This window comes from Mus pahari, chromosome 14 (genome assembly GCF_900095145.1).
Source record: "Mus pahari chromosome 14, PAHARI_EIJ_v1.1, whole genome shotgun sequence".
Lineage (NCBI taxonomy): Eukaryota > Metazoa > Chordata > Mammalia > Rodentia > Muridae > Mus > Mus pahari.
Window position 1 is genome coordinate 61,236,766 of NC_034603.1, and position 12,061 is coordinate 61,248,826.

The window sequence follows — 12,061 nt, forward strand, 5'->3', positions numbered from 1 at the left end:
CTGGTCTTTTCAGAACATCGTAGGATCAGAACCTAGCTGAGTCCCTCCGACAAACTACCCCACAGCCTGCTCTGTGGAGGAGCCAGCGTAAGATACAGGAGTCAAAAGACATCAGAAACCATCCCTCTAACACCAAGAAGCCATCCCCTTTCCACTGCCTGATTATTTCCCAAGCCCTTTGTAAAAGGCAAGTTAGAAACTGAGGCTATCATTCAAGGCTCAGAGTGTCCCAATAGGAAGAGCTTGAAAACTCTTTCACCAACTGAAGATGGTCACTGTTTCCCCCCAGTAACAGCCAGCACCGGGTGCAGACATGCAACGGCCTGGATCCAAGTGCCACGATTCATGAATAATCTTCCCTTGATACCTGCCATCTGTGGGTGACAGCAGGGGGAGTTCAGCTTGGGGGTCCAATGCTGTGACAAGGTCCTCACACTGGCTCTGATCTGGTCGCTTCACTTCAGCTGACCTGGTGAGCTGACCACCCGGAAACGAAGAGAAGTTCGGTGCTCACTCCACCAAGTCATTGCAAGATTCGAATGAGAAATTGAATGTCTGTGAAAGTACTTTGCAAATATAGAGCACTAGGCAGCTGTCGGCTGTTTTTATTAACTCAAGAGGCATCATGAAAGTCAAAAAGCAAATCAATTTTAATTTGCTTAAAAGAAGACACCAGGCAACCCATTTGCAGAGAAGCAAACTGGGGAGATTCTCTGCAGTGAATGCAGCGATGAAGAAGGGTTATGTTGGAAGAAAAAAAAAAGAGAGAGAAATAGAGTGTTTTTAAGATGTAAGGAGTGGACAGGGCTGGAGAGACGGCTTTGTGTTTAAGAGCACTTTTTTGCTCTTTCACGGGACCCAAGTTCTAAGCACCTATGTCAAGCTGCTTACAGCTGCCTGAAATGCCAGCTCCCAGAGATCCGATACCTTCTTTTGGCCTTCAAGGGCATCTTCACTCATGGGCACATACCCATACACAGACACGGACAGACAAACGGGCGCATGAGTGTGCACACTCTCACACACAGATGAATGAATGGATGGATGGATGGATGGATGGATGAATGAATGAATGAATGAATGAATAATTACTTGTCATCATCAGCCTCATCTAGCATCGCTATGAAGCATCTAACTGCTCCTGGCACCACCCCAGGTATTGTACTGAGCAAAGGACTGTGGGGAGAAAGGGAAGGCAGGAAGAGGAGAAAAGCACAGGAGACAGAGGCTGGATGGAGAGAATCGAGAACCTTCTACCCCACCCCCACCCTCACCCCTACCCCCACCCCAACCGCTCTAAGGCTTTACATCGCACCCCTTATTCCCGAATCTGGAATTGGGAGAACGCTGACCTTGACCAGGGACTGGGCATGTGCTGGGGGCCATGTTAGTGCCACACTGGTGCCACTCTGGTGACTGCATTGAGCCATTGCAGCATTCCCAAGAATGGCAGGCTGTCTCAGAGCCAGAGCCCTGCAAGTCAAGCCCTCTCCTCAAAGCATTTCCTCAGCCAGTACCTGCCATGCTGTCTCTGTGTGCCAGACACGGGCCCGGGTATTAACAGGGCCCGGATATTAACAGGAGCAGATGTTTATGCAGTGCCCAATAGTTGCCAGATACTGTTTGATATACACTGATTTAATCGTGACAACCTTATAAGAAGATGTCATTGCAGTGTTAGAAATGAGAAGAGTGAAGTGATACACACATCGCAGCTCATTCCTATACCCTAGTGGCTACACCCTAGTCTCTTCCCTTTGGGTGTGAGCTGGCCTAAGTGACCACTTCCAGCCAGTAGAATAAGTGACAGGTTGCCACACTCTCATTGTGTCACGGTGATTAAGCTGCATAAGAGCTGGCTTTTTAGAAGAGCTCAGCGGGTCACAGTACATGTCAAGCGAGCCTGATGACCCAAGTTCAAGTCCCAGCACCCACATGAAAGGCACATCTGTAGTGCCAGCACTCCCACAGCCAGATGGGAAGTGTGAAGAGAATATCCAGGAAACGCTCAGGAGCACACAGCACATCAGAAACGAGAAACTAATAATAATAAATACATTTATTTATTAATTAAAAAGATAAATAAATAATAGTGTGGCTTTCTTCTTGCTAGCAGATTCTCTCTTCCTGGCTTTAATGGAGTGGGCAACTGGAGGGGCCCACATAGCAAGAAACAAAGAATGTTCTGCCAACAGCCACCCCCACCCCCCCACCACCCAGGGAACTGCTTTACACCGACACTCTAGTAGACTCAGGAGCAGCCCGTGACTTAATAGAAATGTAGATAAGACCAAATCCTGGCCATGTGGTCATAAGGCCTTCAATGACTCTGCAGTGATGACCTAAATCAGCTCTCCCAATTCCAGACCAACAGGAGCTTCCAGAGAGCCCTTGTCCATCAAACACCATTGTCTCGGCTAGGCTCTCTGTTGCTGTGAAGAGACACCATGACCAAGGCAACTCTTATAAGGGACAGCATTCATTGGGGCAGGCTTACAATTTCAGGGGTTCAGTCCATTATCCTTATAGCAGGAAGTATGGCAGCATCCAGGCAGGCATGGCGCTGGAGAAAAAGCTAAGAGTTCTACCTCTTGATTGGAAGGCAGCCAGGAAAAGACTGGCTTCCAGGCAGCTAGGAGGAAGGTCTCCAAGCCCACCCCCCAAGGTAACACACTTCCTCCAACCAGGCCACCACCTACTCCAAGAAGGCAACATCTCCTAATAGTACCACTCCCTTTGGCCAAATATATTCAAACCACCACAAGTGTGCGTATATGGTCATTTACTATGCAACACAATTTGTGGTGTTCTAAGTGAGAGTGGCGATAACAATGTCTCTCTAACAATACGAAGCAGCAAAGGAGGGCTCGCGTGTAAGGCATCCACTCCCAAATCCTAGCGGGATCCTTAACCACTAGATGACGTCATCTTTCGTATCTCAGTGAGTACTCTGGAAAGAAGAATGGGGTACTGTGAGTTTGGAAACGGTAAAGAGTCATGCTGTAAGAAGCAAAGCCCTGTAGTAAAAAGATAGTTGAGACGGCTCCGTGAGCAGGTATACTGCCAAGCCGATGACCTGAGTCTAAGTCCAGGACACACATGATGGAGAAAACTGACTCTTGCAAAGTGTTCTGTAACCTACACATGGACACAGAGATACAGAGACAGACAGGCGCACACACGCACGCGCGCACACACACACACACACACACACACACACAGATAAAACACATTGGGGTGAAGCATCATTTTTTTTTAAACAAAAATTAAAATAAGTATCTTTCTTCTTGCCTGACCCATGGCTGCCTCCCCTTATCTGATCATCATGTAACTGTCCATGAGGCTTCCCATAACCCAGGACTCCACAGAAGACAGGTTGGGAAGCAAAGGTTGGTCTGACTCCTTCTTCTACAGTGCAAATGTCTAATACACACACAGGGCCCTGAGTTCAACTCCCAGTACTTCCAGAAGAAGCGAAGTCATCACACCTGTGGTTCTGGGCAAGCAGCCTCCTGGGAGAGCTCTAGCCCAGCAGGCACAGGCCCTGCATTCAAGCTCCAGCCCCAGAAAGTAGAAACGCCTCACATGAAAGTGTTAAGCCTGAAGCTGTGGCCTATCTGGGTGACCCATACCCCACGCTTCTCCCATTTATCCACTCTCAGGCTAAGGGCAGACAAAGTGACCTGGAAAGTAAGGTCAAAAATCACCTGACACTGCTCAGGCCTCAGCCACTCAGAAAGAAGCCAACCCCACACTTGGAGGCTCTCAGTGACTGGAGGATGTCACATGCACACTGGAAGAGATGGCTTCCCTGATGCAGCTACCAACTGCAAAAAAAAATACCAGCTGAGGAGTGACACAAGGTGTAGCCAGGTGAACTAGGGAAAGCCCACCCTGAGACCAGGTCCAGGGCATTTACAAACCCCCTTCCTTTGTGCCTTACTTTGCTTATGCGGACAGTGGCCAAGCCCTTAAAGCGCTGCCTGCCTCCAAGTGACCTAGAGACTTGCTGTGGTCACTCCAGATGACCATCTACAACGATTCCGTTTGAGACAGCTTAGCATTATCACGCCTAATTAACTCACCCTTTAAACAGACCTCCCCAAGCAAATAGCAGGAAGGAGGGAAGGACATTGCCAAGTGGCTACGCTGTTCCAGGCCAGATGCTGAGCCAACACAACAGCGTCTCATTCTATCAACCTTCTGAGGCAGCGACGTTCCTCCTGCTCTGACGATAACTAGGACAGAGATTTCAAAGGACCAGGGTGTCTCTTCCAGGTGAGTAAATGTCAAAGCCATGTGCATCTGATTGCAATGCCCAGGATTCATTTAAATTCAATTTGGAGGAGACAGGGAGTGTGATAGGAGCCTTCCCACTCTCTACCTTTCACACAGAGGTGATGAAAGTTGAGGCCGTTGGGCACTTCTGGACTATAGGCAATGTGCAGAGAGGACTCCATCTGTTCACGCATGGAGCACCCGGCCTTTCCATGTCTCCATGCGCTAAGGGCAATGCTAAACGGGAACACATTACTTTGTGTGTAGACAAATATAAGTAACGCCCTCCGGGGAAGCCCGGGATGTGAGGTTTAGGCTTTTAATGGCCTTCTTTATAAATGAAGTAGCAGGAGCTACACCTGCCTGACATAACAGAGGGAATGTTTTGTCACGCAGGATGTCTGGGGATCTGCATGGCTCAGACAAAGCCAAAGAGTCTTTTGGCAAGAAAGGTTCTGTCCTGTACAAAGCTGCAGTTTGGCACGCCACCGGCATACCAACTCAGGCGTGAGCCCGAGCAGCCCTCTGTACAGACAGCCTGTGAAAGCAGATGTCTTAGTTAATATTCTTCAGGGCTACTCCTGGGCTCACATTTTCTCCTGAAAGCGGGTGGGGTAGGGGGGAGACTATGCTTTGTAAAACTCAATCCCTTGTTGAGGCAGGAATAACTGAACAGCTCCATCAAGCCACAAACAGAGACAACACAGACAACTTGCCTACGTGAACTCAACCCACTCTGTATTGGGTATTGTACGAACATTGTCCTGTGTGATTACCAACTTTTGAGCTGGGCCAGTCTCTGCCACTAGCCCCAGTTTATGGTTAGCAAAAGAGAAGGTCTGAGAGGTTACACTACTTGTCATAGACTCCACACAGGTCCATGGCTGGGGGGGGGGGGGGGGGGGAGGGGCGGTCTGTCACAGGTCAGTCTGGCTGGAAAGTATGGGCCTACCTTCTATCCATGCTACTTCCTAAAGGAGAGACAGGAGGGAAACAGAAGGCAATATGAGTCCTCAAGGATGTCCAGCGTCTGTCCTGGCTACCTCACGTGCTCGGTCTTTCTAGCAATCCTTCCAGGAAACTCTCACTATCCTTCCTCCCAAATGTGACCGTGATGGCTGAGAGCTGAGTACGTTACTACAGTCAGCTGTGATCGGAACCCAAGGATGCTTGACTTCAGAGCCTGGCGTCCTTCCACCACCCTGTCTGTGCCAAGTGGCATAGCTCTCCCCTTCACTTCTGCCCAAGTGTGCTCTAGAAAGAATGACAGGGCCAAAAGAGCAGGAACGGGAGCACACCAAGTGGCTGTGGAGACCAAATGCTGGTCTCGTCCTGTTGTGGCAAATAGGGGGATGAGGGCAGATCCAAACACCTAAGAAACGCTGTGTGGAGTACGCATGCGCTGGGTGGGAGCACATGGTACACCATGCTAGGACATGTGTGTCATTGCTCCCTCCTTACTGTGCTTATCTCATTGGCCCCATTCATAAGGTGGGCTCCATTCTATTGCCCGGAAGACACCACACCCTACAGATGCACAGGAACGGGGAGAAGTTTCCAGAGAAAGCACCCCGAGGCAGGTACCTTTGGTTCGAACTCACAAATATACTGAATGGAGCAGAGAAGCTCCCGTTCCATGGTGCAGACCCAGCCAACATGCTTGCGGTTCCCAGGGTGGCTCCCCTCCTCTTTGTTCTGAAAGCTCCCCAGACGTTGCAGTGTCTAGCTTGTTCTTTTTTCTGCCTGGAAAGGAGCCAATTTGCTCTTGTTGCTGCTCCTGTTTGCTTTCGTTTGGCATGGGGATTGGAAGCGGGTTGGGGGGAATCATCTCACTATGTAGCCATTGCTGGCCTGGAACTTGCTGCAACAACAGTTGCAGGATATTTGATCACACTGTGAACTGGGAGATTGTGTTGTTTACTGGAAAAACCTGTTTCTACTTGTGGTGTGGCTCAGCCTTAAAACACACCTTTAATCACTTTAACTGGAATACAGATAACCCCTGTACTTGCTGGCTAGTTTTGTGTCAACTTGACACAGGCTGGAGTTATCACAGAGAAAGGAGCTTCAGTTGGGGAAATGCCTCCAGGAGATCCAACTATAAGGCATTTTCTCAATTAGTGATCAAGAGGGAAATGCCCCTTATGGGTGGAACCATCCCTGGGCTGGTCGTCTTGGGTTCTATAAGAAAGCAAGCTGAGCAAGCCAGGGGAAGCAAGCCAGTAAAGAACATCCCTCCATGGCTTCTGCATCAGCTCCTGCTTTCTGACCTGCTTGAGTTCCAGTCCTGACTTCCTTTGGTGATGAACAGCAGTCTGGAAGTGTAAGCTGAATAAACCCTTTCCTCCCCAATTTGCTTCTTGGTCATGATGTTTGTGCAGGAATAGAAGCCCTGACTAAGACACCCCCTTAGTATACACCTTTAATCCCAAACAATGCAGTTTGTAGAGGAAGCATGTTCCTCTGATGTTTAATTGAGTGGCAAAGAGATAAATCAGAGAAAAACAGAATAGAAGATGACCAAACCTCACGAGAATGAAAAGAGGCTACTTAGGAGAGAGCATCAAAGAGAGAGAAAAGAAGAGAGAGGGCAGTTTTACTGAGACAGTCGTACGGAGACAGGTTGCAGAGCGAGAACAAGCTAGACACAGGCAAAGATAGAATGAGAGGCTGAGAGAGAAGCCAGATTGAGTCAGACAGCTTAGAGAGGTGTCTGAGCCAGAACAGCTGAGTTGACCAGGCAGAGAGAGTTCAGAAAGAGCTAGAAATGGTGGGCTTATTCAGCAGTGAATCTCAGAAGCTGAGAATACTATAGACCTAGATAAAATTGTATGGAAGCTAGAAGCTTCCAGAACTAGGTCTAGGTTAGCAGATGAAGGCAGTAAGCCTCGGAGATAACAATTACATCAGGTGAATAAAAGATTATTTTTACAGTGGACCAAGCAGGCTACGTCACAGAGATCCACCTGCCTTCCAAATGCTGCCCCCTTCTCTCTCTCTCTCTCTCTCTCTCTCTCTCTCTCTCTCTCTNTGTGTGTGTGTGTGTGTGTGTGTGTGTGTGTGTGTGTGTGTGTGTGTGTTGGGTGAACCCCAGTTTCGTCCACTACACCTGCTTGAGGAAACATTTTGGAATAACAGAGCATGGGGAAGTGAGGAGAGGGGACACGCACGTTAGTGTAAGAGTTCTCACAGCTGTGCACACGTGTGAAGGCCAGAGGAGGATGCCAGATGTCTTCGATCTGTCTTCACCTATTTCCTTGAGAGGGGTCTCCAGATGAGCCACAGTCTCACCATTTCAGCTAAGATGGCTAGCCCAGCTATTTTGGTGGGATCCATCTGTCTCCATCTCTCTCCCTGACCAATGCTGGAGCTGCAGGAACACTCAGACATTTCCTTTGTGTGTATGCATACTGGAAATTTGAACCCAGGTCCCCATGCTTACCGAACAAGTGCTCTTCACCATGGCAGAAGCAACTTGGAGAGGAAAGGGTTTATTTCCCATCCTGATCACACAGTTCATCACTAGTGGAGTCAAAACAGGGACTCAAGGTAGGAGCCTGGAGGTAAGAATTACAGCAGAAGCCATGGAGAAAGGATGCAGACTGGCTCTCTCCTCGCAGCTGGTTCATCCTGCTTTTTTTGTTTGTTTGTTTGTTTGTTTGTTTGTTTTCGAGACAGGGTTTCTCTGTATAGCCCTGGCTGTCCTGGAACTGACTTTGTAAACCAGGCTGGCCCTGAACTCAGAAATCCACCTGCCTCTGCCTCCCGAGTGCTGGGATTAAAGGCATATGCCACCACGCCCAGCTCATCCTGCTTTCTTATACAACTCAGGACCACCTTCCCAGGTATAGCATCACCCGCAATGGTCTGCCCCCCCCACATCAATCATTAATCAATAAAATGTCTCCCATAGATGTATCCACAGGAAAACCAGATGGGGGCATTTTCTCGGCTGAGGTTCCCTCTTCCCAGATGACTCTAGTCTGTGTCAAGTTGACAAAGGGAAAAAAAAAAAATTGGCAGTATACCTACTGAGCCATCTTTCCAGCCACTATTTCTAAGTTAAATGTTTCTAAACTGAGTCTCTATGCTCTTACAGGAGGCAAGAGGTCTCAACCTGGTGTTCTCTCTTTTGTATTTCCTTCCATCCAAATTCAGCAGTAACTTGTTATCCCCCTGCCATTTACTTGCCCAAGTCCTCTGTTCAGTAAAAGAGATTGATTTGTTTATTTACTCGTTTGCCAGGTACCAAGTTAGACGCTGTCTCGGTTGCTTAGGAAACACGGTCATAGGGGAGCAAAAAATAGGCACAGTCCTTTTCCTCGTGGAAGTGAGAGCCTAGTGAGCAGAAGGAAATGGATCTATGACTCGCATGTAAGAGCCGTGTGATTCAAACCATGGGGATCGCTTGGGAGGAAGGGTACGCGATGCTTTGATAGAACATAGCAGAAGAGCCTGATTAGGGAGAAAATGGTTTGGGTGAAATTGAAAGAACAGGGCAGAAGTTGGAGCTTGGGGACATACTGGATCTGCATTTGTAAAGGTCTCTGGGTACAGTGTGGAGAATAGGCCAGCCACAGTAGCAGTGGGGGAAGTGTGGACTCCAGGGAATTCTGGGAGAGCAGACAAGAGGCTGCTATAGGATGCAGGAAAGGAGATGTCGTGGTCCAGGGTAGGCTGGTCCAGGGGAGGGGTTATGAAGAATGAATCAATCCCAGAGCTAGTCCAGTTGTATCCTTGACAGCTTTGGTGACCTGGGGAGATTGGAAGCAGGTACCACACTGACCCTTGGTTTGGGGGCTGGGACTGGCTGGTGATGCCATTCACTTAATTTGACACTTCCTGTGTGCACAGCACAGGGCAGTGTTTCATCCTGTGACATGCCACAGAGGGAGGGAGCTCTGGTTCCACTCATGTCCCACATCCATGTCAGACAAAAGCCACCTTCTACAGTCTCAGACAAACCCAACCCAATCCTTCGGGTCATGCAGATGTCATGGCTGTTCCCCTGAGTGTGCACCAAACACTGACTATAGTGAGTGCCACACCCAGAAATAGCTACCCATTCTAGATTCAGTTGTATAGGGGTCAACTTTCTCTCCTAAACAAGCAAAGACCCACCCTGATCCACAGATCCACTTTCATCCGCCGTCTTGGGATTTTCTTGGTATTCATTCTTTCCCCATTGCTTCTCATGTACTACACTTGGCCTCATCTGGGCCACACCTTGTGTCTGTGACTAGGGATCTACTTTAGCTCTTCCAATTTTAATCCTTGCATACGTTAAGGTCAGTATTCTATTTCTTCCATCCCGCAAGGTGGGTTTGTGGGAGGGCTGAGATCGAAGTTCCCTGTACCTCAAGTATTTGCAAGGCCCTAGGTTCAACTTCCTGTACCACAAAGACTTTAAAATAAGAGAATAGGGACAGTGAGGTGGCTCCTCAGGTAAAGGCACTTGGCACCCGAAGATGCAAGTCTGGTGGCTTTGAATTCGATCCCAAGAACAGACATAAAGGCAAGAACCATTGCCTCAAAGCTGACCTTTGACTTCCACATGCACATCTTACAGTCACTCGTACACTAGCTTGACCTCTCTCTCTCTCACACACACACACACACACACTAATTAATAATAATAATAATAATAATAATAATAAATCAATGAAAGCCCTATAGCAGAAATTATGAGTATACTAGTTTCTGGTTTTACTGAGAGGAATTGCAAAGCATGTGAGAATATGATAATTTCCTAGACAGTCTGAATTGCCAGAATACAGAAATGAAAAGTATCTGAATTTTCTGTGAGGTTACCATCATTAAAAAAAAAAAAAAAAAAAAAGGTAGAGTTTTCTCCTGAAAGAATACTTAGAAGGTGTTGGAGAAAGGGCCAGGTTTGAAGCCCCCACTCCATTGTTGATCCAAGTGAATCATAAGGTTAGCTTGTATGCATTTTATTATCTCTATAAACAGAAGTGGCATCTTCCTCACGTGCCACTCTGCCATGACCCCACATTTGTAGATAGCCTTTATCATGACCAGCAGAGATGCGTCTCTTCTTATTGAAATGGAGTTCCTTTGGCAAGCCAGTTATGTCAAATGGTGTTTTGCTGGGGCACACAGGTGAAAGAATATTTTACTGGAGCAGACACGGGAAAGAATGTTTTCCTGCAGCAGACACGGTTGAAAGGATGGTTTGATACAGCAAACACGTGCAAGGACCCATGATGAAGAAGTATAAATATGGCCCCACAGACAGTGGGAGGCGAGCACTGAGCCTTGGTTTGGATTGTTCCGCCTCGCTATTCTTTGCAAAGGGCACGCATGTATTGGTTCAGCAGTGTTGAGCTCAACTTGTGTTAATGCAGTCATTGAGAGAAACTCGCCCAAGAACTGCTTGTGAGGTTCCTGCAGCAGCTTTCCCCTTACTCAGGCTGTTGCTGACCCTGGCAGTTTCTTCAGGAGTGAGCTACAGCTGCTGGTTCATGCCTGGTGTCTGCTTGCCAAGAGGACTGGACTGTAGCTGCTGAGTCATATTTGGTGTTTGCTGCAGGACTGAACCGCTGAGAAAGAAGAGTGAGGTCACCCTGAAGAACGATTGCTGAACAGGCCCTCTTCCCCCATATCCTAATAACTTTTCTCTTCCACTACCTCTGCAGGGTGGTGGGCTAGAGCAGAGGTTGGACCTTTATTAAAAGTGGGTTGCAAAAAATTTATGCCTACATCTTATTTTATCATTTGTTTGTTTTGAGAAAGGGTTGTGTATAGCCCAGGCTGGCCCATTTTAAATTTTTTTGAGAGTTACACACATGTATGAAGTATGTAGTGAATTTTAGTCACTTTTACCCTCATTGTCCCCTCCTCCCTCCCTCTTCCACTGTTACCCTTCTTCTCAAGACATCCTTCTCCTACTTTTATATCTCTTTGTACATGTGGCACACTGCCTTCCTTAGTTGCCATTATAAGCCTACTTGAGCAGTCATTTACTGGAGCCAGGGCTATACCGTTGAAGAAAATGGTACCATCTCCCCAGCTGCTGATAGCCTTGATGGGAGAGTTGGGGCCACGTGAGTCCTTTGTCCCTGATGAACTGATGATAGCCCCAATCTTGCGCAGGTCTTGTACAGGTAAACACAGATGTAGTGAGTTCCTAAATTCAGCGGTCATTTCATGTCCATCAGCACACCTCCTCATCCTAACTCCACTCTTCCATCCCTTCTACCCCCTTTTCTGTGTCATTCCCTGAAAGGGTAGCATAGACATCCCATTTAGGGCCTTGCACGAAACGATCGCCTACTGTTGGTACATTGACCATTGAAGAGGCTCCACATTAATCATTATCACAGTTACCAGAAGCTTCTCTGGCAAAGGATGATAACAGCACTAATCTGGGAGTATCAACATGAATATTTAGAATATATCCAGTAAACAAAAAAGAATAGAAGCCCCCTTCTACAGTCTACATAACCTTCCCACCCATTACATTTTGATCAGGTTTACACTGGGCATAGGCTGTCCTAGGAAGGGACCGCAAGTCCAGTCAGAAAACTACCCTTGACATCTTGTTAGGCCGGCTTTCAACTTGCAATCCTCCTCCCTCTGCCCCCCCCCACCAAGTGATAGATTTTTTTATAAGTTAAGACTTAATTTTTTAAATTATCTTTAATCTTTCTTTACAGCCCAGTCATTATCCCCCTCTCAGACCACCCTCCAACAGTTACTCATCCCATTACTTCTGGGGGAATCACCATCCCTGACCTCAAGCTATACTACAGAGCAATAGTAA